This window comes from Mercenaria mercenaria, chromosome 12 (genome assembly GCF_021730395.1).
Source record: "Mercenaria mercenaria strain notata chromosome 12, MADL_Memer_1, whole genome shotgun sequence".
Lineage (NCBI taxonomy): Eukaryota > Metazoa > Mollusca > Bivalvia > Venerida > Veneridae > Mercenaria > Mercenaria mercenaria.
In genome coordinates this window covers 70,613,345-70,639,299 of record NC_069372.1, presented here as the reverse complement: position 1 = coordinate 70,639,299, position 25,955 = coordinate 70,613,345, and the positions used below count along the sequence as shown (strand labels likewise).

General features: G+C 36.1%; 1 long non-coding RNA gene across 2 annotated transcripts; it reads left to right on the top strand.

Moving 5' to 3' along the window:
- LOC123534754 (uncharacterized) lies at positions 1-25,560 on the top strand. Of its 2 annotated transcripts, none has more exons than XR_006683066.2 (6): positions 1-7,943; positions 11,708-11,820; positions 18,943-19,046; positions 19,509-19,657; positions 20,417-20,537; positions 22,962-25,560. It is a non-coding gene; the product is annotated as an uncharacterized LOC123534754 (long non-coding RNA). The 2 variants fall into 2 exon arrangements; XR_006683065.2 differs by having other exon boundaries at positions 3-7,943; positions 20,446-20,537.
- The last annotated feature ends 395 nt before the right edge of the window (positions 25,561-25,955 follow it).

Genomic DNA, 25,955 nt, shown 5'->3' with positions numbered 1-25,955 from the left:
AAGACGATTGCAGAACCCAAGAGTCAGCCTTGTCCCCTCAAGGTCAAGGTCAAATCTCAAGGTCAAAGGTTTGAGCCTTCAATTTTGTGTCCGCTCTATATCTCCTGAACCCCTTGAAGGATTTTCATGAAACTTGGGTCAAATGATCACCTCATCAGGACGATGTGCAAAACCCATGAGTCAGCCTTGTCTGCTCAAGGTCAAGGTCACAACTGAAGGTCAAAGGTTTGAGCCTTCAATTTTGTGTCCACTCTATATCTCCTAAACCCCTTGAAGGAATTTCATAAAAGTTGGGTCAAATGATCACCTCATCAAGACGATGTGCAGAACCCATTAGTCAGCCATGCCGGCTCAAGGTCAAGGTCACAACTTAGGGTCAAAGGTTTGAGCCTTCCATTTTGTGTCCGCTCTATATCTCTTAAACCCCTTGAAGGATTTTCATCAAACTTGGGTCAAATGATCACCTTATCAAGGCAATGTGCAGAATTCATGAGTCAGCCATGCTGGCCTGAAGGTCAAGGTCACAACTGAAGGTCAAAGGTTTGAGCCTTCCATTTTGGATTTGCTCTATATCTCATAATTCCCTTGAAGGATTCATTTGAAACTTGGGTCAAATGATCACTTCATCAAGACGATGTGCATAACTCATGAGTCAGCCAGGCTGGCTCAAGGTCAAGGTCACAACTCAAGGTCAAAGGTCTGAGCCTTCCATTTTGTGTCCACTCTGTATTTCTTAAACCCCTTGAAGGAATTTTATAAAACTTTGGTCAAATGATCACCTCATCAAAACGATGTGCAGAAGTTAGTCAGCCATGCTGGCTCAAGGTCAAGGTCATAACTTAGAGTCAAAGGTTTGAGCCTTCCATTTTGTGTCCACTCTGTATCTCCTAAATGCCTTGAAGGATTTTCATCAAACTTGGGTCAAATGATCACCTCATCAAGAACTCAAGAGTCAGCCATGTCAACTCGAGGTCAAGGTCACAACTCAAGGTCAAAGGTTTCAGCTCTATATCTCCTAAACCCCTTGAAGGATTTTTATGAAACTTGGGCCAAATGATCACCTCATCAAGAAATTGTGCAGAATTCATGAGTCAGCCATGTCAGTTCAAGGTCAAGGTCACAGCTAAAGGTCAAAGGTTTACCCTTTCACTATCCATAGCAGTGGCGGGGGATTTAGCTGTCTTTCAGACTGCCTTGTTATTTTCATTTCATTTTGTCTACAATTTTGTCAATATTAATAGCTGATCTAGATCAAAGTCACACCTACAATTTCATGAGTTTAGAAAAAAATGGATATGGTTTTAAGTGAAGTGTCAGGCGCACAGATTTCACTAAAAGCGACGTGTTTGTTTCATCTTCCTGCTTTATATATATTTCCAATTCCCGAATTTCTTTTCTTCCCACAGGTAGATAGTAAGGAGCGTCAAGTTTGTAATCCCATCCACTTTTCTTGTTTTTCTCAAGTGTCACATCCTGGACAAAAGTCTGGAAACAGGCCTTCTTCCGGTACTCGCCCACTTGATAGATCTTGGTTACTTTCATCCCGTGGTCCAGGTACCATTTCAGGAGGGGCATAGCCAGGAGAATTTGTCGGCCTTTCGTACCGCCGACCAACAAGCGTCTGGGCTTATCGCTGAGCTGGTATTCCCACACGTGGGCCTGCATACGCTCCCCGATATCGTCAAACCCCACCTCCGTGTTGCAGAAGATGGGGCACATCTCCTCAAAATATTTTCGGGGAGACATAGAAATGTGGGCAAACTCAGGACTCCATTCTTCCGGGACTTCGATGTCGCACATACCTAAAAGCTGACTGGTTTGAAACCCGTTTAAAATTTGGTTTTCGGTCTCTTTACCCCTGTGCTTCTGACTAAATGTGGGGCGACACGTGTCCCGGATGTTGTAAAGTTTTGGTTGCGCTTTACAAAACAAGTCGTATGTCTGTGCAGGAACAATGGGGTGGTATCATATAACAGCCTGCAAGGTCAGAAAAACCCATGACGTCATCATTCGCCCGATGCCCCTATTGGTACTGTCATTTATCTCTCTCTCTCTCTCTCTGATAGCAGAAAGACATTTGTGATAAACTGTAATCTGATAGTCATATTGAGGTCTGGAGATCTGTGAAACTTGGTCAGACTGTTAATCTTGATAATTTTTAGGTCAAGTTCAAATCTGGGTCAGGTTGGGTCAAAAACTAGATCACCAGGTCAAATCAAAGGAAAAGCTTGTTAACACTCTAGAGGTCACATTTATGACTGTATATTCCTGAAACTTGGTCAGAATGTTTGTCTTGATGATCTTTAGATCAAGTTTGAATCTGGGTCATAATGGGATCTTACACTAGGTCAGTAGGTCAAATCAAAGGAAAAGCTAGTTAACTCTCTAGAGGCCACCTTTATGACCTTGCATTAATGAACCTTAGAATGTTAAACTTGATTATCTTTAGGTCAAATTCAAATTTGGGTCAGGTTCGGTCAAAAACTAGGTCACCAGGTCAAATCAAAGGAAAAGCTAGTTAACACTCTAGAGGCCACATTTATGACAATATCTTTGTGATGAAACTTGGTCAGAATGTTAATCTCGATGATTTTTAGGTCAAGTTCAAATCTGGGTCAGGTGGGGTGAAAAACAAGGTCACCAGGTGAAATCCAAGGAAAAGCTTGTTAACACTCTAGAGGCCACATTTATGACTGTATCTTCATGAAACTCAGTCAGAATGTTAATCTTGATGATCTTTAGATCAAGTTCGAATGTTGGTCATGTGGGGTCAATAAGTAGGTCACCAGGTCAAATCAAAGGAAAAGCTAGTTAACACTCTAGAGGCCACATTTATGACCATATCTTAATGAAACTTGGTCAGAATGTTAATCTTGATGATCTTTAGGTCAGTAGGTTAGGTGAGCGATACAGGGCCTTCATGGCCCTCATGTTTATAATCTACTCTTTCTGGAAAAGTCATCCAATGGAGGTCCTTAAAGAGCTCACATGAAGGGGTATCAAATGGTTTTTCTAGTAAAATTCTCTCAGTCCTTTTCTGAAATTTGATCAGATCATTTTGCATTATTTTGTGAGCTGCAGTTTTAGTTTCCCCTAATTTGGGTAAGTAATCCAGATGGGGCAAAATATAGGCGGAGGGACTGTAAGTTCAGACAGAATCTAATACTTAGCAAAAGATTAAGCACTGAATTGCACTTATTTAGTATTTTGTCTATTTGAGGTTTTCAATTCAAATTTTGGTCAACTTGTATTCCAAGAAGTTTGATTTTTTCTTTGTGAGAGAGCACCTGCTTATGTAAATTAATGACATTATGGGAAATGTTAACTCTTTGAACATATTCTTCCCATGCAAGCAGTATCTTCTCCTCTACCTCCTCTAACATGTCTTCAAGGTAAAATTCAATAGCATTTTCATTGTCATTAATTAGATCATACTGTAGCCCGCCTGCTTAGCTCAGTAGGTAAGAGCGTTGGTCTACGGATCCCGGGGTCGCGAGTTCGATCCTCGGGCGGGGCGTATGTTCTCCGTGACTATTTGATAAACGACATTGTGTCTGAAATCATTAGTCCTCCACCTCTGATCATTCATGTGGGGAAGTTGGCAGTTACTTGCGGAGAACAGGTTTGTACTGGTACAGAATCCAGGAAAACTGGTTAGGTTAACTGCCCGCCGTTACATGACTGAAATACTGTTGAAAAACGGCGTTAAACCCAAAACAAACAAACAAACAATCATACTGTATTTGTGATGGATGATCAATCAAACATCCATAACACTTCTAATTGATCACTGTATATTTAACTCCAGTCAAAGCCTTTGCGTAGATAAAGTCAAAGTCAGAGTTCATTAGACTAGTATCACAGCTAGTTGCAGGTGGTGTACAATAATCAACTGGAACGTTACATTGTTCAGTCTTCATCTTTCCAAAGTCTGTCTCATCAAAGTTAGTGATCATGGAATCACTTCGTTCATCATCATTACTTCTTACTCTTGAAAGTAAATCTAACTTCTTTAAATTTCCTGTTTTAAACCAGACATGTTTCTCATAAGTAGTGTTAAACACATTAATGATTAAATATCCTCAGTTCTCCGGTTATATAGCATGTAAACGATTATTTCAGATTTTATTTCAGAACCGTTGCTGCCAAATTTCAGAACAGTTACTACCACTGAAGGGGACTGTTCCATGGCACCCATTTCAGATGAACATCAAAAGCAGAAGAACTTACATATTGCTTTGACTGTCCAACCATTGCTTTTGAACGCAATCTGTGTTCTTTCATTGGATTGTCTTCCGGTTTCCATTTATTTAGTCGAAGAGAACATGAAAAACACTGCACAATATCTCCTGTACCAGTATAATAAAAACCAGTAGATGCCAACTGGTGCCTGTTGGGATGAATTTGCTGAGACCAGTATTCGAATGCATTTATTATGTTTTCATAAAATTTCATCTTTGGAGATTGAATAGTCTTCTAAGTAGAGACCGTACCATAGCTCTTCGCATACTTTGATTTTTCAAACTAAAGTGATTTTTACAAGTGCGCCGGTTACGATAAAAATGTAAACAACGGACTCTGTCTATGAAACTTTGAAATGAATGAATGACAGTCGATCTCAGTCATAATACCGATTGACAGTGAATGCTAATGACTCCATGTGTTGCAGAAAGGTATTTAGTTTGTAACTTTAATTTCCCATCAATTGAAATCCTCTCAAAACTGGTAAAATAATTACTTATATTTGGACAAATCTCATCGTCTTTGCCGTTCGGCAGCTGCAAAAAGGGCAAATATAAAAGATTCAGTGTAAGTAATATTTCACTGGTACTGCCAGTTAGTAAGTTCATACTCTGAACAACACGTCAGAGAAATTTGGGCAGATTTGACCAATTATGACGTTGGCAGCATTAGATTATATTTTTTCTTTACACAAAAATTGCCGTTAGGTAACAAAGCGAATACGCCGATAATCCGGAGTTCACCGATTATTGTTCCAGTTCACGCAATGTAATCCAGCAATTAAACTGCATAGCTATTAGCTACTGCTGTTATAGAGAAGTGGTAGAGTGTCTGCCTTAGGGGTGAGAGGTCCTGGGTTCAAGTCCCAGTTAGAGCTTAACTCTGTTTAGATTCTGCTAAAGCATAGTTTTGCTGTTAATAGACTGTTCCAGATGTTCTAAATTTTTAGCACACAGTATCATCGATCAGTATTTAGCAATCCAGATCAAAGTTGAATGTTAAATCAAATGCACCCAATTAGAAAATATTGACTATATTATGTCCCTTTGATGTTTATGCTCTCCATGTTCAAGAAGAGTTACATTTCCTTGATCACAAAATTTTCGTTATCATGAAAATATTAAATGCTCATAACTCTGCACTTCTGGTTAAAATATTGTCTATATTTCTGTTTTTGAGAAATATATGGACATTTCTCTTCATTTCAAAGCTTTTTAACTTCAAACCTATGATTTGAAAAACTTAGGTACTATCTCTATTCTAAGTCATTAAATTGTTTGTTCATAAGGATAGGTGATAGATAGTCAACAGTAAAGAGCGTGCTAGTTGCATTTGCCGCTAAATTTAGAATTGGTTGTTGTTGTAGTTTTAAAATTTTAGAACTAACGTTTAAAATTGTCTGCCAACTTGGAGGCGCCAAAACTTTGGCAACCTGCACTGTCAAGCACCACCTGGCTTGGATTTGGGTTCAAAATGGTTGTGGTTGAAATATGAACCACTTGTCAGCCATCTTAGATTTGGTAGTTAATCCCCCGCCGTGGCGGAGGGATTATAGGAATGGTCTGCGTTCGTCCTTCCGTCCGTAACAAAATCGTGTCCGGTCCATATCTCCTAAACCCCTTGAAGGATTTTCATGAAACTTGAGTCAAATGATCACCTCATGAAGACGATGTGCAGAACCCATGAGTCAGGCTTGTCGGTTCAAGGTCAACGTCACAGCTCAAGGTCAAAGGTTTGAGCCTGCCATTTTGTGTCTGCTCTATATCTCCTAAACCCCTTCAAGGAATTTTATAAAACTTGGGTCAAATGATCACCTCATCAAGACGATGTGCAGAACCCATGAGTCGGCCATGCTGGCTCAAGGTCAAGGTCACAACTGAAGGTCAAAGGTTTAAGCCTTACATTTTGTGTCCGCTCTATATCTCTTAAACCCCTTGAAGGAATTTTATAAAACTTGTGTCAAATGATCACCTCATCAAGACGATGTGCAGAACCCATGAGTCAGTCATGCCAGCTCAAGGTCAAGGTCACAACTTAGGGTCAAAGGTTTGAGCCTTCCATTTTGTGTCCACTCTATATCTCTTAAACCCTTTGAAGGATTTTCATCAAACTTGGGTCAAACCATCACCTCATCAAGGCAATGTGCAGAACTTATGAGTCAGCCATGACGGCTCAAGGTCAAGGTCACAACTGAAGGTCAAAGGTTTGAGCCTTCCATTTCGTGTCCGCTCTATATCTCCTTAACCCCTTGAAGGGATTTTATAAAACTTGGGTCAAATGATTACCTCATCAGACCAATGTGCAGAAATTATGAGTCAACCATGCCAGCTCAAGGTCAAGGTCACAACTAAGGGTCGAAGGTTTGAGCCTTCCATTTGGTGTCCATTCTGTATCTCCTTAACCCCTTGAAGGATTTTCATCAAACTTGGGTCAAATGATCACCTCATCAAGAACTTATGAGTCAGCCGTGTCAACTCAAGGTCAAGGTCACAACTGAAGGTCAAAGGTTTCAGCTCTGTATCTCCTAAACCCCTTGAAGGATTTTCATGAAACTTTGGTCAAATGATCACCTCATCAAGACGTTGTGCAGAATTCATGAGTCAGCCATGTCAGTTCAAGGTCAAGGTCACAGCTAAAATCAAAGGTTTACCCTTTCACTATCCATAGCAGTGGCGGGGGATTTAGCTGTCTTTCAGACTGCCTTGTTCAAGATGGCAACAAATGCCCCGTTCCTACCCTACTGTTATGGCATTAAATAAGTGAACATTTATCCGACTGGTGAACAGGATGGCTTGGAAGCTGATTTTAATATTAAATGCAACAAAATGTGTGAAATTAATAATTTAATCTTGTTTACAAATGAAACGGAATTATAATGTAAATATAAGAAATAAAATAATCCCAGTTCATGCAAAACGAAAGCCAGAATAGGATCAGCAGATTAAACATGAATCACTAGTTTGATCCATGGATTTGTTGATCCTGTTCTGTCGTTCATCTTGCATGAACACCAAAAAAAAATAAACCAGGGTTTCTTGAGCTTATAAGTAGAAAAATAAACATTTAAATTATTTATTCTCATCATCTGCTTGATGGTTCTTCATAAAACTTGTTTCTGTAGCTTTATTGTTAGGTAACATTGTTCAGCATGCAAACAAAGTATGTGCAGGGGCTTGGCCCATTATACCTGAGGTCAAGGTCACCAAAGTGTTATACTTAGGTTGTTTTCAAGGTTAAAGTTTTTCAGCAATCTTTGTTTTTCTATCATATCTTTGTTATTATTGCTTATATTTTACATTCACATAAACAGTGTCCAGCATACAAACAAAGTATGTGCATGGGCTAGGCCCATTATTCCCAAGGTCAAGGTCACTAAGTTGTTGTACTTCATTTATAGACAGATCCTTGATACTTAAAAAAAGATAATTACTTGAAATTTAAAATATTTCATTATAATCAGCATCTTCATAAATTATGTGGTTACAATCCCCATAACTCTAATTGTAATTTTGACAGAATTATGCCCCTTTCATACTTAAGGTTTTGGCTTGAAACTTGAAATGTATCTATATATAATAATTCAGCAGTCAACTGTGGAAAATGTTTGGCTCAGAAGGAAGTGTGGTTCTGGGAAGAATGTGTTACATATCCCAATGGTAGATAGTGCAAAGATTACTGGTTTTACAAATGCTGAAGTTGAGGTATGCATTTAAGTCTTCTTTTTTAGCACACCTGAGCCAAAGGCTCATGGTGAGCTTTTTTGACTGCTCAATGTCGGCTTTGCGTCATCCGTCCGTCAACAATTTCTAAAAAAGTCTTCTTCTTGAAAACCACTGGGCAGAATTACACCAAACTTCACAGGAATGATCCTTGGGTGGTCCCCTTTCAAAATTGTTCAAAGAATGGAATTCCATGCAGAACTCTGGTTGCCAATGCAACCGAAAGGAAAAATCTTCTTATCTAAAACCGCAAGGCGTAGCGCCTTGATATTTGGCATGTGACATCATCTATAGGTCCTCTATGAAAATTGTTCAAATTATGCCCCTGAGGTGGAAAGAGGCACGCCGCAGGGTTCAAAGTTTTGCATATAGACTTATATAGGAAAAAACTTTAAAAATCCTCTTGTCTAAAACCACAAGACCCTAAGGCCTTTGATATTTGGTCTGTAGCATTGCCTTGTGGTCCTCTACTAAAATTGTTCAAATTATTACCCTGGGAAGAAAAGAGGCCCTGCCTCGGGGGAGGGGGGGGGGGTCTCAAGTTTTACATAGCCTTATATAGGAAAAAAAATTTAAAATCTTCTTGCTTGAAACTGCAAGGCATAGGCTTTTGATATTTGGTATGTTGCCTTGCCTAGTGTTCCACTACCAAATTGTTCAAATTATGCCCATAGGATGAAAAGAGACCCACCCTGGGGGTCCCAAGTTTAACATAGACTTATATAGGAAAAAAATTAAAAATTTTCTTCTCCTAAAGTTCAAGACCTAGGCCTTTGATATTTGTTGTGTAGCACTAGTGGATCTCTTACAAGATTGTTCAAGCTATATTCCTGGGATGAAAAGAGGCCCCCACCCTGGGGGTCACTTGTTTTATGAGTTATATAGGAAAAAGTACTTAAAAATTATTAGATCATTATTCCTAGACTATTTAACTATAAGTACCTGATTACCCCAAATGATTAGGGGTCACTTGACTGTGACCTTGACCTACTTTCTTGTTTTTAGCTCAACTGAGCACAAAGTGAGGTATCATTGTGAGGTATTGTGATCACGCTGTGTCTGTCGTACGTTGTTCGTCTGTGCGTCAAGTCGTCCGTCGTCAACATTTGTGTTTAAACAACATCTCCAATACTACTCAATGGATTTTGATGAAACTTGGCCATGATGTTCCTTGGTTGGTCCTCTACCAAAGTTATTCAAATGGTTCTGCTTTGTTGCACATAGGGGCTGCCAGAGCTAAAAAAAGTAAAATCTTCAAACAACATCTCCTAAACCGATTATCCGATTTTGAAATAATTTCACACAAATGGTCCTTATGTCACCCTTTACCAAGTTTATTCAAATTATACCGATTTGTCAAAAAACATTGCGGCTAGAGGGCGTGGTCACTTTTCCCTATATGTATATAGTGGAAACTTTAAAAATCTTCTTTTATGAAACTGCTTGTTCAAATTATTTTGAGTCGTCAAAAAACATGGGCACCAGAGGGCATGGTCACTTTTCCCTTAGGCTATATGTATATAGTGGAAACTAAAAATCTTTTTTGTGTGAAACTGCTGGCTCAATTTTTAAAATAATTTTGCACAAATGGTTTTTGTGTGACCCTTTACCAAGATTGTTCAAATTATTCCGATTTGTCAAAAACATGGCTGCCAGGGGGCGTGGTCACTTTTCTTCTCGAATCAATAATAACTAGAGCCTTGATATTTGGCATGTGATATCAGATTTGTAGTGTCTACCATAATTGTTCAAATTAATGCCCTAGGTTCAAAAGTGTGTGTGACATGTATATGATACAGGCTAACATAGAAGAAACCTAACTCTGTACTTATACAAATACTTGAAGGCTTGTGCACATGTGGGCGCTTTAAGGTCAGTGGCACTCTTGTTTAAGATACAACCTTAAAATTTGGATAATGTGTACAGTTAAGCACACATCTTAAAACTGACTTTTAGTGACCATGAATGTGACCTACTGACCTAATTTCTTTATATTTTAGCATCAGTTTGTCATTTGAAACATGTGGCTCATATTACTCAGGTGAGCGATCCAAGGTCATCGTGATCTTCTTGTTATTAAAATCAGTTGTTTTGTAATATAAATTTTCTGTTGTACTGTTGATATATATATGAGGTTGATCTGTCGGTCGGTATGTAGACCAATCCATGTCTGGATGATAACTCAAGAACGCTTTGGGCTCTACCTGAAAGTTGGTAGGGAAGTTGGTCATAATCAGCAAATGACCCTTATTGTTTTGAGATCAGTAGGTCAAAGTTCAAGGTCACATTGACACAGAACAGTTAAACCATTTCCAGGTAATATCTTGAGAACGCTTTAGCCTAGGTTCACGAAACTTGATAGGGAAGTTGATCATGATCAGCAGATGATCCCTATTGATTTTTAAGTCAGTTGGTCATAGGTCAAGGTCACAGTGTCCTGGAACAGTTAAATGGTTTCCGAATGATAACTCAAGAACGATTGGGCCTAGGATCATGAAAGTTTATAGGGAGGTTTGTTATGACCAGCAGATGACCCTTATTGATTTTGAGGTAAATAGGTCAAAGGTCAAGGTCAAATTGACCAAGAACAGTAGAACTTTTGTGTACAGTGAAGAAATGATTTGTTCCTTGTGCAATTTCTGAATGCACCAAAGGGGGGCATTTCATGTTCTACGAGCTCTTGTGTACTTGCATTTTATGTTGCTTGTTTACTTATACTTTAAGGTTAAATGATTTTTTAAGGTCATATATTTGTATTAACATGTAACGCCTATTTTGAATTTCATTAGAAATAAAAAAAAATCAGCCATGAGGAGTGGAACTGTTTCGGGTCTGATGAACATGTTTAGGAAGACTGCTTAATATGAGGTTGAGGAGGGGCATGTTATATCACTTGCCAGCAGTTGTGTATAGAGCAAAGATTACAGGTTTTACAAATGTTCAATTTCAGGTTACTGTATATATAATGCATATCAGTCTTTCAGCTCAATATTATTTTGTTTTGTGATATAAAATAATCTGCTGTACTTATGATAAATACATTCTTTATTATTCAGTTATATTTCTATAGTCTCACACCACTTTACAGGAGTTGCTTCTGTATATAGGAAAACCTAAAAACATGTTTTTAAAACTTGCTCTTAAAACGTGCCCTTCAATATCTCTAAAAGTTCTTTTTGCATCATAGATAAAAAAGCTGTTAAATGGCTCCATCGGACTTCCAAGAAATTGCCATTGGAAATTAAAATTAAATGAAGAATGAGTGTTTAAACAAAAGCTTTGAGGATGCAGTCATTCATATGCAGATCAAAGGAATTCTGAATGAATAGAAATTCATTTAGGTCTGTCATGATACTGATGTTACTTTAGATTGTAAACAATTAAACTTAGATAATTAAAATCAGTCTAGCAAACAGTAATGTTCTGAAACTTATCTTAAAGTTTTTAGAACAAAATTTGATCCAAACAAAACTACCTAAAGCAATATGCTACCAGGTATTTCTTATATCTAGCATTTATATCTTATGGCATTGTTGTGTCACAGACTTTCCATAATATACTTGTTTGTTTATTTGTTGGTGGAGAACTGTGTTAGTTGATTTTGACTTTAGCCCAGTGAAGTAGTGCTACGCTATAGAGTGGTCAATAGTACAAACTATTGACCCAAGATTTATGCAAGGAGCCATGTAATAAAGAATCTTCTAAATGGCAGGTAATATTTATTGTATGAAATGCTTTTCTTCCAGGGCAGTGTGTTGAGATGAAACTAGATGATTCTAAGGAAGTTGGTCTTCGAAAGGCTTTCAAATAAGACTAGCAGCTGCTACCAAAGGCAAAGACAGAGATGCTCAGTTTACAGGTATTGTCTGTGTGCATGCACATGGAGAAACGAGACACTTGGGCAAAAATGAAACTTGACAAAAACACAGAATGTTGCATTTAATGACTCTTTAAATATTTCAGTATCAAATATTCAAATGGGTTCAATTCAGTTCAAATTTATAAGATCATAAAACATTATATATAACTTATACAGTAAAAATACATGTATACAATAATCAATATCTTTGAAATGCTTGGATTAAAATTTTATAAAAGTCTTAGAATAGATATGCTTATTAGAACATGAAAGATTGGGTCAAGTTTATTTTATAATTTATTACATAAATAAAAAGATATAATCTTAATGTATGGGATGACCCATTGAAGTAGATCTTAATCTCTAATATCCAATGGGGTGAATTACTTTATCAATTCTTTACAAAAAAAGTGACTCTTTTCTAATGCTACCTGGTTTTAAGTTTGTCACAAATTGCTTGAGTTAATGAAGAAAGATGACATGACTAGAAATGTAAACAAAACTGATTTAAAAATTCAGTCAGAGCAGTGACAAACTTGAAATCTGGAGGTCCCAAGTCCTCAGAAAAGCAGAGGGGAAAACGAGCTGCTGCCTGGCTATCTGTTCCAAAATCCTTGTCTTATACAACTCGACTGTTTTCAAAGAATGCATTTTTAAAAGTTCATAGAAATGTTTTTCCGAGAGTTGAACTAATCTAATCAAGTCTACACAGGCAATATTTGTCTTTACAATGCTATGTTTGGTCATCATTGATGACTTACATTTAGCACCAGAAGTTTTCATCACTTATGACTTCAATTTAGCAAAAGAAGTTTGATCATCACTGAGAATATTTAGCATCTGAAAAATTCTTCAGCCTACTCTTTATGTGTATAAGTAGAGATAAAGGAAAGAGGTTTGTAAAACTTCCAACTTCATACCGGCAAATAAGACATTTTTGTCGAGCCCGTTTGCAGTGAGCTCGATATGGTTGTCACTTTTGGTGGGTCGGTGTATGTGCGTGTGTCCATCCATGCATCTGTCCGATTTTGTCCGGACCATAACTTTGACATTCATGGACCAATCTTGTTTATATTTGGCATGAATGTTTACCTCAATGAGAAGGAGTGTCATGCGCAAACTCCATGTTCCTATCTCAAAGGTCAAGGTCACGGAGGTTACAGGTCAAATTGAAGTTTGTGCAGAGCATTTCTTCCTTATGCATGATGTTGATGTAACTTGGCATGAATGTTCTACATTATGAGATGGAGTGGCATGCGCAAGAACCAGGTCCCTAGGTCTTAGGTAAAGGTCACACTTAGAGGCCAAAGGTGCTGGCGGGCTCGACATTCTGCCCACTCGCATGCAGAATGTATTTCTAACTAACTTCTTGTGGTACAACATTATGATGGATTTATATAAATATGTATTACAGTAGAAATATATCAACATTTTCCCGCCGTCATAACCAATAGCGCTATAGCTGAAGTAGTGAATAATGACTCCAAAATAAGATATTTTTAGTAAAGCGTGACAAACGCTTTTCAATTTTCATCGTAAAAAGTATAAAAAAAAACCAGCAAATTCTCAAGTGTTTCCGTAACATAAAGTTTGTCAGTAATAAAGTTTTAAAGCCTTCTTAAGAAATATAGCATTTATTTCAGGATATCTTAAAAAAATTTTTGTTGTTGAACGATCTGGAAGCATGCTGCTTTAATAATCCATAGTGAGCTTTTGTGACTGCACAATGTCCATCGCCCACCATGGGTCGTACGTCCTTCAACAATTTCTAAACAAATCTTCTCCAAAACCGCTTAGCAGAGGAATGATCTTTGGTTGGCCCCTGTTCAAAATTGTTCAAAGAATTCATACAGAACTCTGGTTGCGTGGCAACCAAGAGGAAAAGCTGAAAAAATCTTATTGTCCAAAACCGCAAGGCGCATAGCCACAATATTTGGTATGTGACATCCTCTATGAAGATTGTTCAAATTATGTCTCTGGGGCGAAAAGAGGCCTTGCCCAAGGGGTTGCTTGCTATATGAGTTGTATAGGAAAAAATGGTTAAAACATCATCTGATCATATTTCATTGACTGTTTAATTACAATAACCTGATGACCACAATTAGGAGTCACTTGGCTGTGACCTTGACAAACAAACCTACTTTCTTGTCTTTAGCTCACCTGTCACGTAGTGACATGGTTAGATTTTGTGATAGCCCTTCGTCCGTTCGTCCATCCACAATTTTTTGTGAACACAATGGAGACTACATTTGCAATTTGAATCAAACTTGCTTACAACTTGTTTTAGCATAATATCTCGGTTCCTTTCGAAAACTGGCCAGATCCCTCATGGGTTATAAAGAATTTGCTATTTTTAGCTTGTGAACGTGATAAAGACCACATTTTTCAATCAACTAATAAATCTTGGATTCCATGATGATTCAATCATAGGTTCTGGAGTTATGGCCCCAGTTTGACCCCTGAAAGAGCCAAAATGTGTTACTTTTTACCTTCTGAAGAGGATAGAAGTGATATTTTACATTTGATTTTAACCACACTTACACACAACTTAAGTCACAATAAGATCTTGGTTTCTTTTGAAAACCTGCTAGATCCGAATTTATGGGTTTTCTATTTTGGCCCTTTCAGTTATATAGAGGTTTCATTTATGCTTTAATTTGAAACAAACTTGCACAAAATGATCATCTTGATTATCTCTAGGCCTGGATTGAAACTGGGTCATGTCGGGTCAAAAACTAGGTCATCAGGTCAAATCTGAAAAGGTTGAGGCCACATTTATGACCCAATCTTCATGAAATTTAGTCATGTTTATCTTGATGATTTCTAGGCCAAGTTCGAACTTGGGTCATATGGGAACAAAACTTAGGTCAACTTGTTCATTTGATGTGCATGAAACGTTGTCAGAATGTTTGTCTGCATGAAAAATCGCATGAAATTTTATCTGGGTCATGTGGGGTCAAAAACTAGGTCACCATGTCAAATCAAAGAATAAGCTTGTTTACACCCTAGGGGGCTAATATTTTATTCTATCTTCATATTAATTGGTCAGACTGTTCGTTATCATGAAGTCTTAGACGATTTTAAATCTGGGTCAAATGAGGTCAAAAACTAGGTCACTAGGTCAAATCAAAGGGAAAGCTTTTTTTGCTCCAATCTTCCGGAAACTTTGTTGAATGTTTATTTTCATGAAATTTTGGAAAAGTAAGAATCTGGGTCATGTGGGGTAAAAACTAGGTCACTAGTTCAAATCAGAGAAAATGGTTGTTTACACTCAAGAGGCCACATTTTTTGCTCCAATCTTAATGAAAATTGGCCAGAATATTTGCCTCCGTAAAATCACAAGGTAAAACATGTTTACACTGTAATGGTGTGCTACTCACATGAGCGACCTAGTGCCATCTTAGCCCTCTTGTTTAAGATACAGCCTTGAAATTTGGATGACATAATTATACTGTTTTGCACACCAATCTTAACACTAACTTCCAGTGACCATGAATGTTACCTTCTGACCTACTTTCTAAATATTTTAGTATCAGTTTGACAATAAAAGCATGTAGCTCATATTACACAGGTGAGCGATCCAGGGTCACCACGACTGTCTAGTTTAGCTCACCTGAACCGGAGGTTCGGGGCTGGTTATTAGTATAGGTGGATGGTCCGGCATTTGTCGTCCACATTTTCACTTAAACATCTCCTCTGAAACTACTGGTCAAAAGTGCACCAGACTTTGTCAGTAGCATCCTGGCTTGACCCTCTATCCAGTTTTGTCAAATGGTTCACCATGGCCCCAATTAGGGGCCGCCAGAGCTAAAAAAAACTTCTTCTCATGAACCAATAAATGGATCTCCATCAAAATTGGTCTGTAACATCATTATAAGGTCCTCTCCCAAGTTTGTTCAAATGGGGGCACCTGGCACTAGAGCCAAAATTAGAAATACCATTGAACGACTTCTTCTCATGAACCACTTGAAGGATTTTCATCAAAACTTGGTATGTAGCATCATTATAAGGTCCTCTCCCAAGTTTGTTCAAATGGAGGAGGGGGTGGGGTTTGGGTACTTGGCCCCTTTAGGGCAGCTAGAGCCAAAAATTAGAAATACCTTTAAACAACTTCTTCTCATGAACAGCTAGAAGGATCTTCATCAAAGTTTGTCTGTGGTATCATTATAAGGTCCTCTCCCAATTTTAATCAAATGGAGGCATTATTATGGTTGTAAAACATTAGGTTGATATGTAGTGCAGCTCAGCTTTGACCAACAGTAGAATTAACTTTTTCTGGTGTGTAATTTAAAAACATTTTTTTTGATACATTCATTTCATTTGTTTATTAATTACCTCCCTTTAATATGATAAAGACTGCCCCGGTAGCCTAGTGATAGAGCGTCCGCTTCGAGTGCGGGAGGTCGTAGGTTCGATCCCTGGCTGCGTCATACCAAAGACGTAAAAAGACGGTACTAGCAGCTTCCTCGCTTGGCACTCGGCATTAAGGGGATAGTGCTAGGACTGGTCAGCCCGGTATCAGTATAATGTGACTGGGTGGGTATCATGCCACGTGTCTATGGCGTGATATTCCAGTGAGGCAGCACTATAAAGTTGGGCATTGTGCTCACTGCTGCAAGTAGACACCTTCGTTTATATGACTGAAAAATTGTTGAAAAAAAAGTTAAACCCGAACACACACACTTAATATGATAAAACAATCATTATATTTTTGTTTATTTTTCCTTACCAATTAAAACACATAAATCTTAAAAATACAGATATTAGCATTTGAAAGCATTCACCTATTGTAGATTTCCAGACATTTTCAGGCTACATAATGTCTTCATGTATGATATGCTATATAGTTATGATTTATGTTGCCCTATCATTTAGAAGATGCTGTATTGACATGCAGTATGTTTTGTGAAAAATGTCCTTAGGCGGGCGACTTTGGCTTAGTTTTTAGCTTGACTTTTCGAGGAAAATGTGGACTAATGCTCTCGCTCCACCGTCGATGTCCCCATTTTTGATCAAGTCAGATATATCTATTACTATCAGAGCTATTGACTTGAAACTTAAAATATTATTTACTATCAAAATCTACTCCAGGAGAAACAGTCCCCAAAACTCTGATTTGAATTTTGACATATCTACTATGCCCCTTTTTAACATTGGATTTTTTGCTTAAAAAGTTTGATAAAGTCAAATATCTCTGTTACTATCAAAGCTTTTGACTTGAAACTTAAATAGTTATTTACTATCACAGTCTACACCAGGAGAAACAATCCTCATAACTCTGATTAGAATTTTGACAAGAGTTATGCTCCTTTTTTACTTAGAATGTTTTGGTTAAAGTTTTATATAACATCCAATATCTCTGTTACTATCAAATCTATTTTTCACGCCCTGTGTGGCTGCGTTTGCTATATGTAAAGTGCCTTTGAATGTGTTTATCGTGAACAGAGCGCTATATAAATCTGGTATAGTAATAATAATAATAATCTATTGACTTAAAACTTAAAATAGTTATTTACTATCAAAGGCTACACCATTAGAAACAATCCCCATAACTCGGATTAGAATTTTGACAGATATATGCCCCTTTTACTGGCAAAGCTCTAATTCAGAGTGAAGCACTGAGAAAAGTCGAGCGTGCTGTCTTACGGATAGTTCTTGTATGTTAGCTCATTAATGTAAGGTTGTTCCTAGTTCCTGTACAGTACATCCCTATTTTGGAACAGTCGGTTCGGTACAGAGAATGGCGAAAAAGTACGGAAACCAGAGTCTATTTCTAGAAATATATCTTGTGGTTTTTCTTTTATTATAACTACTAACTACTTTAAAGAATGTGGAAAAACACTATGAATAAGATTATTTAAACGTATTAAGCAATTTAAAAAAGACAACTTTCATACCAAAGTGAGAATTATGAAATTTAGGAAGCAGGTTGTTTCTTTTGAGACTAGCCTATGTAAATTTCAATTATATATAAAACTTCCAAATTTCAAATGTGATGCTATTAGGTCTATGCGGAATAAATCTTTGTGAATAAAATTTCAAGCTTTTGACAGTTTTCATTTATGCTTACACGTTCAAACATACTTTCATCAAAGTACTTATTTTTGAAAAGGTTTACCGGCTCAAAATTTTAATGAAAAAGTTTGTTATCTGTAGAAATTATTAAATTAAAAAAGTTACTGCACATGTCAGAACAGAGAATGGCTCTTTCATTCCTTTATGTATACAAACTTAATCATAATACGTAAATGTCTATCTTGAAGATGAAATGTAGAATATAATAAAATGATATATATTTTTATTAAATCCCCTAACTATTTCATGAATTTTAATTATTTAAATACGGCACAGATATTTCATAAAATTATACTAATAATAAAATTATTAATAATGATGATGATGATGAATTAATCTGTGGTTTGGTCTGAAAAACGTTCTTTAAGCCTCAGTGTGTCTGACGCAATTTACAAATTATTTCTACACCTGAAAATTTTTATTTACTAGATTTTTTCATGCCAATCTAAAATAAAACTTATCTTAAAATAAACGAGAAATTCTAGAATATGTCGGGATCATCGTGTCACAAATGAAGCTGTTGAAAAGCCAAATTAAAAATCTTTGTAATTTATACTTATTCAATATATTAACAAGCAATTACTTTAACGCCATTTTCATGTAAAACATATAAATATAACTACTACCATCAGTTTTATATGTATATGTTAATGTAAAATTCTTTTATTAATACCTACGACTAAGGAATTAAAGATACTACAGAACACGTAAAACTTTCCAAATCTACCATTTAAAAATATTTTATATAGCAATTATTGCATTAGTGTTGTCTCAACATTTACTTTCATGTATAGTAATTATAATGAATAATAATACATAAGATAGTAATTACCAAGAAATATATTTCTAAAACTAGACTGTGGCCTCCTCGATCACTTTCCACTATTCTCTGTGTTAGAACAATCATAATCTTGACAAATTTGTGTGAGAAGAAAGACAACTCCATGTCAGTAGATATTGATATATTGGCAGAATTGTCTCACTTCACAAAAAGCTGATATTAGGCAGTTGGTCTTTCTGAATGGTAGATTATACACTTTAATATAGCCATACAGTAGAGGTGAACAGTCATTGAAAAATTGCTGATTTGTACCAACCAGCTCCACACAGAAGATTGAGCAGTAAGAAGGCCATGTACAGAGAAAGCAGAGGTCAGTCAATGCAATTATTGATAATGTAAGTTGCTTGTTATTAAGAAATGTGCTAGTTCATTTCACATATGTACTAGTAATACTGGTGCTACCTGTTATTATTGTCAGTACAGTGTAATAAAGAGAAGAATTTGCAATAGAACATGATCAGTTTCATTACTAATTTTCCACATCTGTGCATGTGAGGTTAACAAAACTGACTGGAGTCTCAGTATGTATCCTTAATTACCATTGATCAGTATGGAAATGTCACACAGATCATGCAGTCAGGAGGTAGAAACTCCATGGAGGGGCACAATGTAATGAGAAACAGATTAGATGTCAATCTTTCCAGCCTTAATTCCACCATAACTTGATATTGTCACATTTGATTACAGTTAATACTTTATTTACATGTATAGCACAATATACATGTAGGTATACTTTTCTTTTGTTCTAATACATCTTTGGTTTCATCACCAGATTCTGTTATGTGTGTTGTCTTTGATCCTGATGGTACCACAGAACGCTGTCAACAAGGATGTAATATTCCTGACATCTGAGTGTAACAAGAGCCTTAGTGCCTTTGAAAATGATAATGGTTGTATACATAATGCAAGATAATTGTCAAGGTAATAAACATAACATTGTGCATATATGTCATTTAGACAGTAATTATAATTTCACTATATAATAACAATGCATGTATACCTGATGTGGGTACTGACAGACATCCACATGATACATGGTGATATTCAACATGAACAGTCTTCATTGTTTAAGAGATAATGTTAAGACCTGTTTCTTCCCATATTTAAACACTGTTAAAACATGGTTACAAGTTGACATCACAACTACCATTTATATTTAGCGCCATACATATGACATTAATTTACAGTGCTTCCTTATTTCATCTGCTTGTAAACATGAAATACATATTTGAACAGAAGTACCGGGTTTTAAGATATCTCAACAATATGAATTTGCTACAGGTTGAATGGTCTACGCCTTCGTGAAATTATTCCAAGGCATAATAACCTGTTGGTATTGTTTGTATATAGTAAAGCATGGTTCTGCCATATGATATTTCTTAAATATAAATGAAAACATTCATCTGTATTTAATAATATACCTGATTTAAAAGATCTATGAAAGATAAGATTTAACTAGTACATGAAATAAAATAATATTACATTAAATCACAAAGTAATGAACATATTTTTAGATCCAGTAAAATATTTTTTAAACGTCGAATTATTTATTCTATCTTTACATTTTTGTTATGCCTAAAGACTTCTTGTTAAAATAATGAATGATTTCAGTGCAGAATATTAATTAGCTGTATTATTACATAGATACTATTTTAGTGAAGATTTCTGTTTTTTCCCCAGCCCTGCATTGTTGTTCGTATATGTTCCAGAAATCAGTTATACAGGGAAAATCGTCTGACACCATGAGACTTGGAAAACAGGAGCAGAAATGTATACATCTATCCTGTCTACACGAATAATGGTATGTCACCTTAAATATTGTAACTAAAATTGCGTATAAAGTCTTATGTATTGGCAGTTCAAATTCTTGTTTTGTACTGAAACTCTAACATATTGTGGTTAAACTGTTAAGTTGTAATACAATGTTCAAAATGATTAAGGAAAAACTTGTTTCTGAGCAATATTTGATATATATTCTATGCTAGAGGCATGATCTATGTGACAGAAATAGGGCTGCTTCAGTTACATATTTTAGTAAAAGTTGAATTGCGTATCTAAAACCAGAGGGCCAGTAACTGGATAAACTTTTTATGAATTTACTTCCAGTTTCCTTTTATATGAAACATTAAAATTTGGAATCCATATTCATTTTAACTATATTCGTGAACTCTCCTTATTTGTGGAAATAAATACTTACAGAAGTATTTCTGATTGTTATGAGGTGTTCAATACATCCATTAATTGGTCATATCTTTTTTAATGAAAGCTCAGAAAGCAACCACAACTTTGAACTTAAAGCCTCACCTCAAATATCTGATTTTACAGCAGTTATTTCTGAAACGACAAAATTGATTGATCTCACAATAGTTTGGCACAGACCATGGATATGATGCTTGGTTTGGAGACCAGTCTAGGAAAAATGCCACTAAAATTGTGTCGTGAAGTATTTGCATAATTCACAAATATGTTGAAACAGTTCACTAAATAGGAAACACATAAATCATATATACAAGTACATTGTCGACAGCAACAGATTGAAATTCAACTCTCATCGTTTAGTCGTTAACACTTGACTTTCGTGTGTGAAACGCTTTTATCAAAAATTTTGAAAGCAGAAATATACTGTCTTTATCAGAGGCACTCATTATATCTATTAACAACTGATTACTTATTACTGAAGGTAGCCATTGTTGTTTAAAATATCTTTCCCGTAGTGCGTTGTATAATGGACAAACAAGGAGAAAATGCATCTCGTTTTCAACTGTGTATACATTAATGCTCAAACAGTAAGGACAGAATCTATACTCTCTATCTACATTTAAATGTCTCCCCTTTTCAATCATAAGTATATGACTAGAACATCGAAAGTTAGAAAGAGTTCATTTTTGCATATATGTCAGTGGCAACGATAGGAACATCTCTGGGTTTAAGGTGTTTTTATAAAGTTTATACGTTAATGATTTCGAGGAATCGTTAATATCCGACCACAATGACTGATAGGCACAGTCCTTAAGTCTTTGTGTAAAAACGTGGAGGAACACTGAGGGGTCACCTACGTCCTACGTTATCCAAACATAACCAAATCCATATTGGTACAGTAAGTGTTTAATGTACGTTGCCCACGTGACTTGACCGACGTCATCTAATCTCTTTAGCATTAAGTAGCACTGTTTAGGGTACCTTTCCTTTGGCATTTGCAGTAACTTTGTCCAATACTTTACACGTTTTGAAAAGTACGTCACTGATAACGGATATCTTCCGCATTCACTGAGAGCAAACAAGTTCGATACATTTTGATTCATGCAAGCGAGGCGTTTGCAAAAACGTATTTGGACTTGTTCAATCACTGTGCATAGACGGTATCCCCATATCTCCGCCGCGTATGTTACAATAGGCTTTACTATAGAGTCAAATATTTTAAAGGCTTGCCTGTGGTTTAAGTACCCAAAATGTTGTTGGCATTTAAATATCATATTGACCGCTTTGTTAGCTTGTAGAGATAAAATTTCTTGACCAACACAGTTTTGGCGTAATACGAACCAAGATATTTATACCATGACACAACTGTGATTTCTTTCCCTTTAAATGGCCATTTCTCACTTTGTCTTAGATAACCGCCTTTTCGGAAGACCATAATTTTAGATTTATCTAAGTTAAGCTTCATTCCTGTTCCATCACAAAAGTCACTTATTGCGTTTATTTGAGTTTGTAGTTTCAAAACTGTTTCTGCTACTGTGGATACGTCGTCCGAAAACATAAAAGCGAAAATGTCTGGTATGGCGTTCGTTAAGCGGTTATTCAAAATCTTCATTAACAACATACTTAAACAATTTATAACAGATATTGCTCTGTAATTATTCGGCAAGTGTAATGGTCCTTTTTTATGTACCGGAGTTATATAGCTCTCACACCACTCGGTTGAACTTGTCCTGAGTATAGAATAGCGTTAGATACATGTAGTATAACACCAAACAATCCTATACTGTTTACTGGTAGTTTAAAACTGTACAAAGTCTCATAAAACAACGAAGAGTTGTAACTTTAAAATTATGACCAGACTGTTGTAATAAGAATGTGGAAATATGTAATAGTTATATATCTAAAAATGATAAATATGAATAATTCAGTTTTGAAACTTTAAAGTTAATGCATGATATTAAATTCTTTTTATGCCTAATGAGGATTCAGCTACCATTGCTATGAAATTCTTCTTATTGCTTTTCAGACTGTAGTTACAAGGCGTCACTAATCTTACCAGGACTTGTCATATTAAGAGAACTGTCTTTAGATGAAGAAATAGATGCTGCTGAAAGAAAAACGCCAACTAGAAAGACATAACTCCAAAACCAATTCCATGTGTAGTAGTTAATCCAGAATATGTTAGGCTCGGATTCTGTTTCCTGCATAACCCATTGTCATTTACAATGTCTGAATCAGTCAGTGTCAGAAGTAGTTAGTCCCTCACCCATGTATGTGTGTATTCATGTGTTTTTGGCTTGGAGGGCCGTAATATAGAAACTTTAAATTTCAAGATACTCCAAGTACAATTTCTACTTTAAATTAAAAAAACATTTTGGTAGGGTAATTCCGATTGCAGACATTATCAATATCAGCCATTTTAGGCCACAAAATTTCCAAAAATTAAAATCTTGACTTTGTTTACCATCATTATCATCCATCAGAGGTTGGTCAAAATTCCGAGACGAACTATGGAACCATGGTAGACCTCTGGTATGCGAGAGAATCCTCCTGTGAAACGTTCAGAACCTCTTTAAATAGCATGAAATAAGGAAACAGATGTAAAAATAAGTAAAATTTCTCAATTTTCTTTTCGCAATTTCCATATTATATGCAGGAAAATTTTAAATGCCAATTTGATGAAATCGATTTACCCACCAAAACACCTTTTTGGCACAGATTTATAAATGATAGATACAGTGTTTTAGGGAATAGCGGATTTTTAGTAGAGATGATAGATTGATCAAATTTGCTTTTATACATAAATTATTGTATAAATTTCTATCTCACTCTTCTTTTACTGGCTTGCAGACAGATAATCTGTCATGTGCTTAAAATGTTTGTATGTTGTGTTATTTTTCACATGTCATCCATCATACGAAAATCAAAGCTGTTCTCTGCTGACTAAATGTAAAAAATGTCAAAATATCAGTGAACGAAATATGTTTGATAGAAATTTTAAACGCTGAATATCTTAAAAGAGTATATATTATCATTCTGATTTATAGAAAAGAAATCTAGGTTGGTGTAGTTAGATGTGTTTTTATAATTGATGACTGAAAAATGGCCAAAGCTATCTTCTACACATTAAATCAGTACAGCTGAATGTTTTGAAAAGAATACTGCATTTTCCTTGTGTTATACAGAAAAAAACTCTTATTTATATGCTTCATATATAGTTGCTTCTTCGTCAGTCTTTCTGTCCGTCCTGCAATTCTTGTCCGGAGTATTTGGCAGCAACCAGTGGTTAAAATTTAGCGAAACTTTATAGAAAGCTTAACTATCAAGAGGAGATTTGTATTCTGGGCTGATGATTTTTACAGAGTTATTGCCCTTTGATTATTCAACACTAGTACAGTAAAGACTGTCTACAGTGACCAATCTTCGGAAGATTTCAAAAAGGTCACTAGAGACGAGAATCCACTATATACAATCTAGCTGCTCGGGTGGAGAAGTCTAATAGCACAATATTGTTCCTGTTTTTACATACATGTATACTGATCCGTAGTCAGAAAGGTAGGTTGGGCTATGCATACCCTGGAAAGATGTAGTCTGGCCATTGTGATGGCTCGAATACTGTTGAAAGTAGCAGAGAGCCCAAACAATTCAAACATTTGTAGGTTACTAACAAATATTTTGACTGGATCATAATACTTTCTATGCATCCATTTTCTACAGTTAAAAATAGAGCTTATTTAAAATTGTAGTTATGCGACAATTAAAAACACCTGCTGGTCGATAATCCGAATGATGTTTGACACCTTCACGTGTTGTTAGGACAGTAAATGCAACTTTTAAAAGGTTAGTTTGCACAAAAAAAAAACAATTTTATTTGCAACTGAAATGATGATAGTTTGCACAGCAACGGCCACAAAATACAACAAAAGACCAAGTATGGTTGCTGGTTGTCCTTCGGTATAAGGTCATTATAAAGGTCCAAAATACCGTTTTGGGGGAGGAAATTATGGTCACTGTACACATCAGACAAGGAGTCGCTACAAACAAGCCCTGGGGGTCCCAAGTTTTACATAGACTTATATAGGAAACAACTTAAAAAATTTTCTTGTCTGAAAGTTCAAGGCCTAGGCCTTTGATATTTGGTATGTAGCATTGCCTAGTGGTTTTCTGACAAGATTGTTCAAATTATGCCCCCCTGGGGTGAAAAGAGGCCCCGCCCGGGGGAGTTATATAGGAAAAATACTTTAAAAATTATCTGATCATATTTCCTAGATTGTTTGATTATAATTACCTAATGATCCTAATTAATAAGGGGTCACTTGACTGTGACCTTGACCTACTTACCTACTTTCTTGTTTGTTAAGATACAGCCTTGAAATTTGGATGACATATACAGTTTTGCACACCGATCTAAGCTTAACACTGACTTTCAGTGTTTACGAATGTGACCTACTTTCTTGATGTTTTAGCAGTTTGACATTTGAAACATGTGGCTCATGTTACTCAGGTGAACGACCCAGGGTCATTATGACCCTCCTGTTATAAAGCACTATAGGTATTAATGTTCAGTCGTTCGGAATCAGTGAGCAGACAATTTTTGCAGAAACCACAGCATAAGCATAGAAAGAGCGCCACAGTGGTATGATTTGCATGATATACACAATATAAACTTAAAAAATATGATTTTGTAGGATAGTTTATTTTGTTTTCGAATCTTAATGTAGACATTAAAAATAAAATATAAATAACTAACAAAAGATCAAAATAACAATAAGTGAAGTTCGACACTACATTTGCACATGTTGATGAAAATTCTATCTACCATTTTTTTAAAAAAGCTTTCATACAGTTTTCATGATAATAAATTTAACGTACAAAGGCATTCTAACCAGACTATATAAGACACTGGCGCCTCCATGTAACAGAAATTGTTCGTAATACATCAAGTTATATTGGCTCTTTGTTCGATTATTCCTTCGACACCTTTTATGCGTAACTGCAGTGTATCAATCAAACAAATATA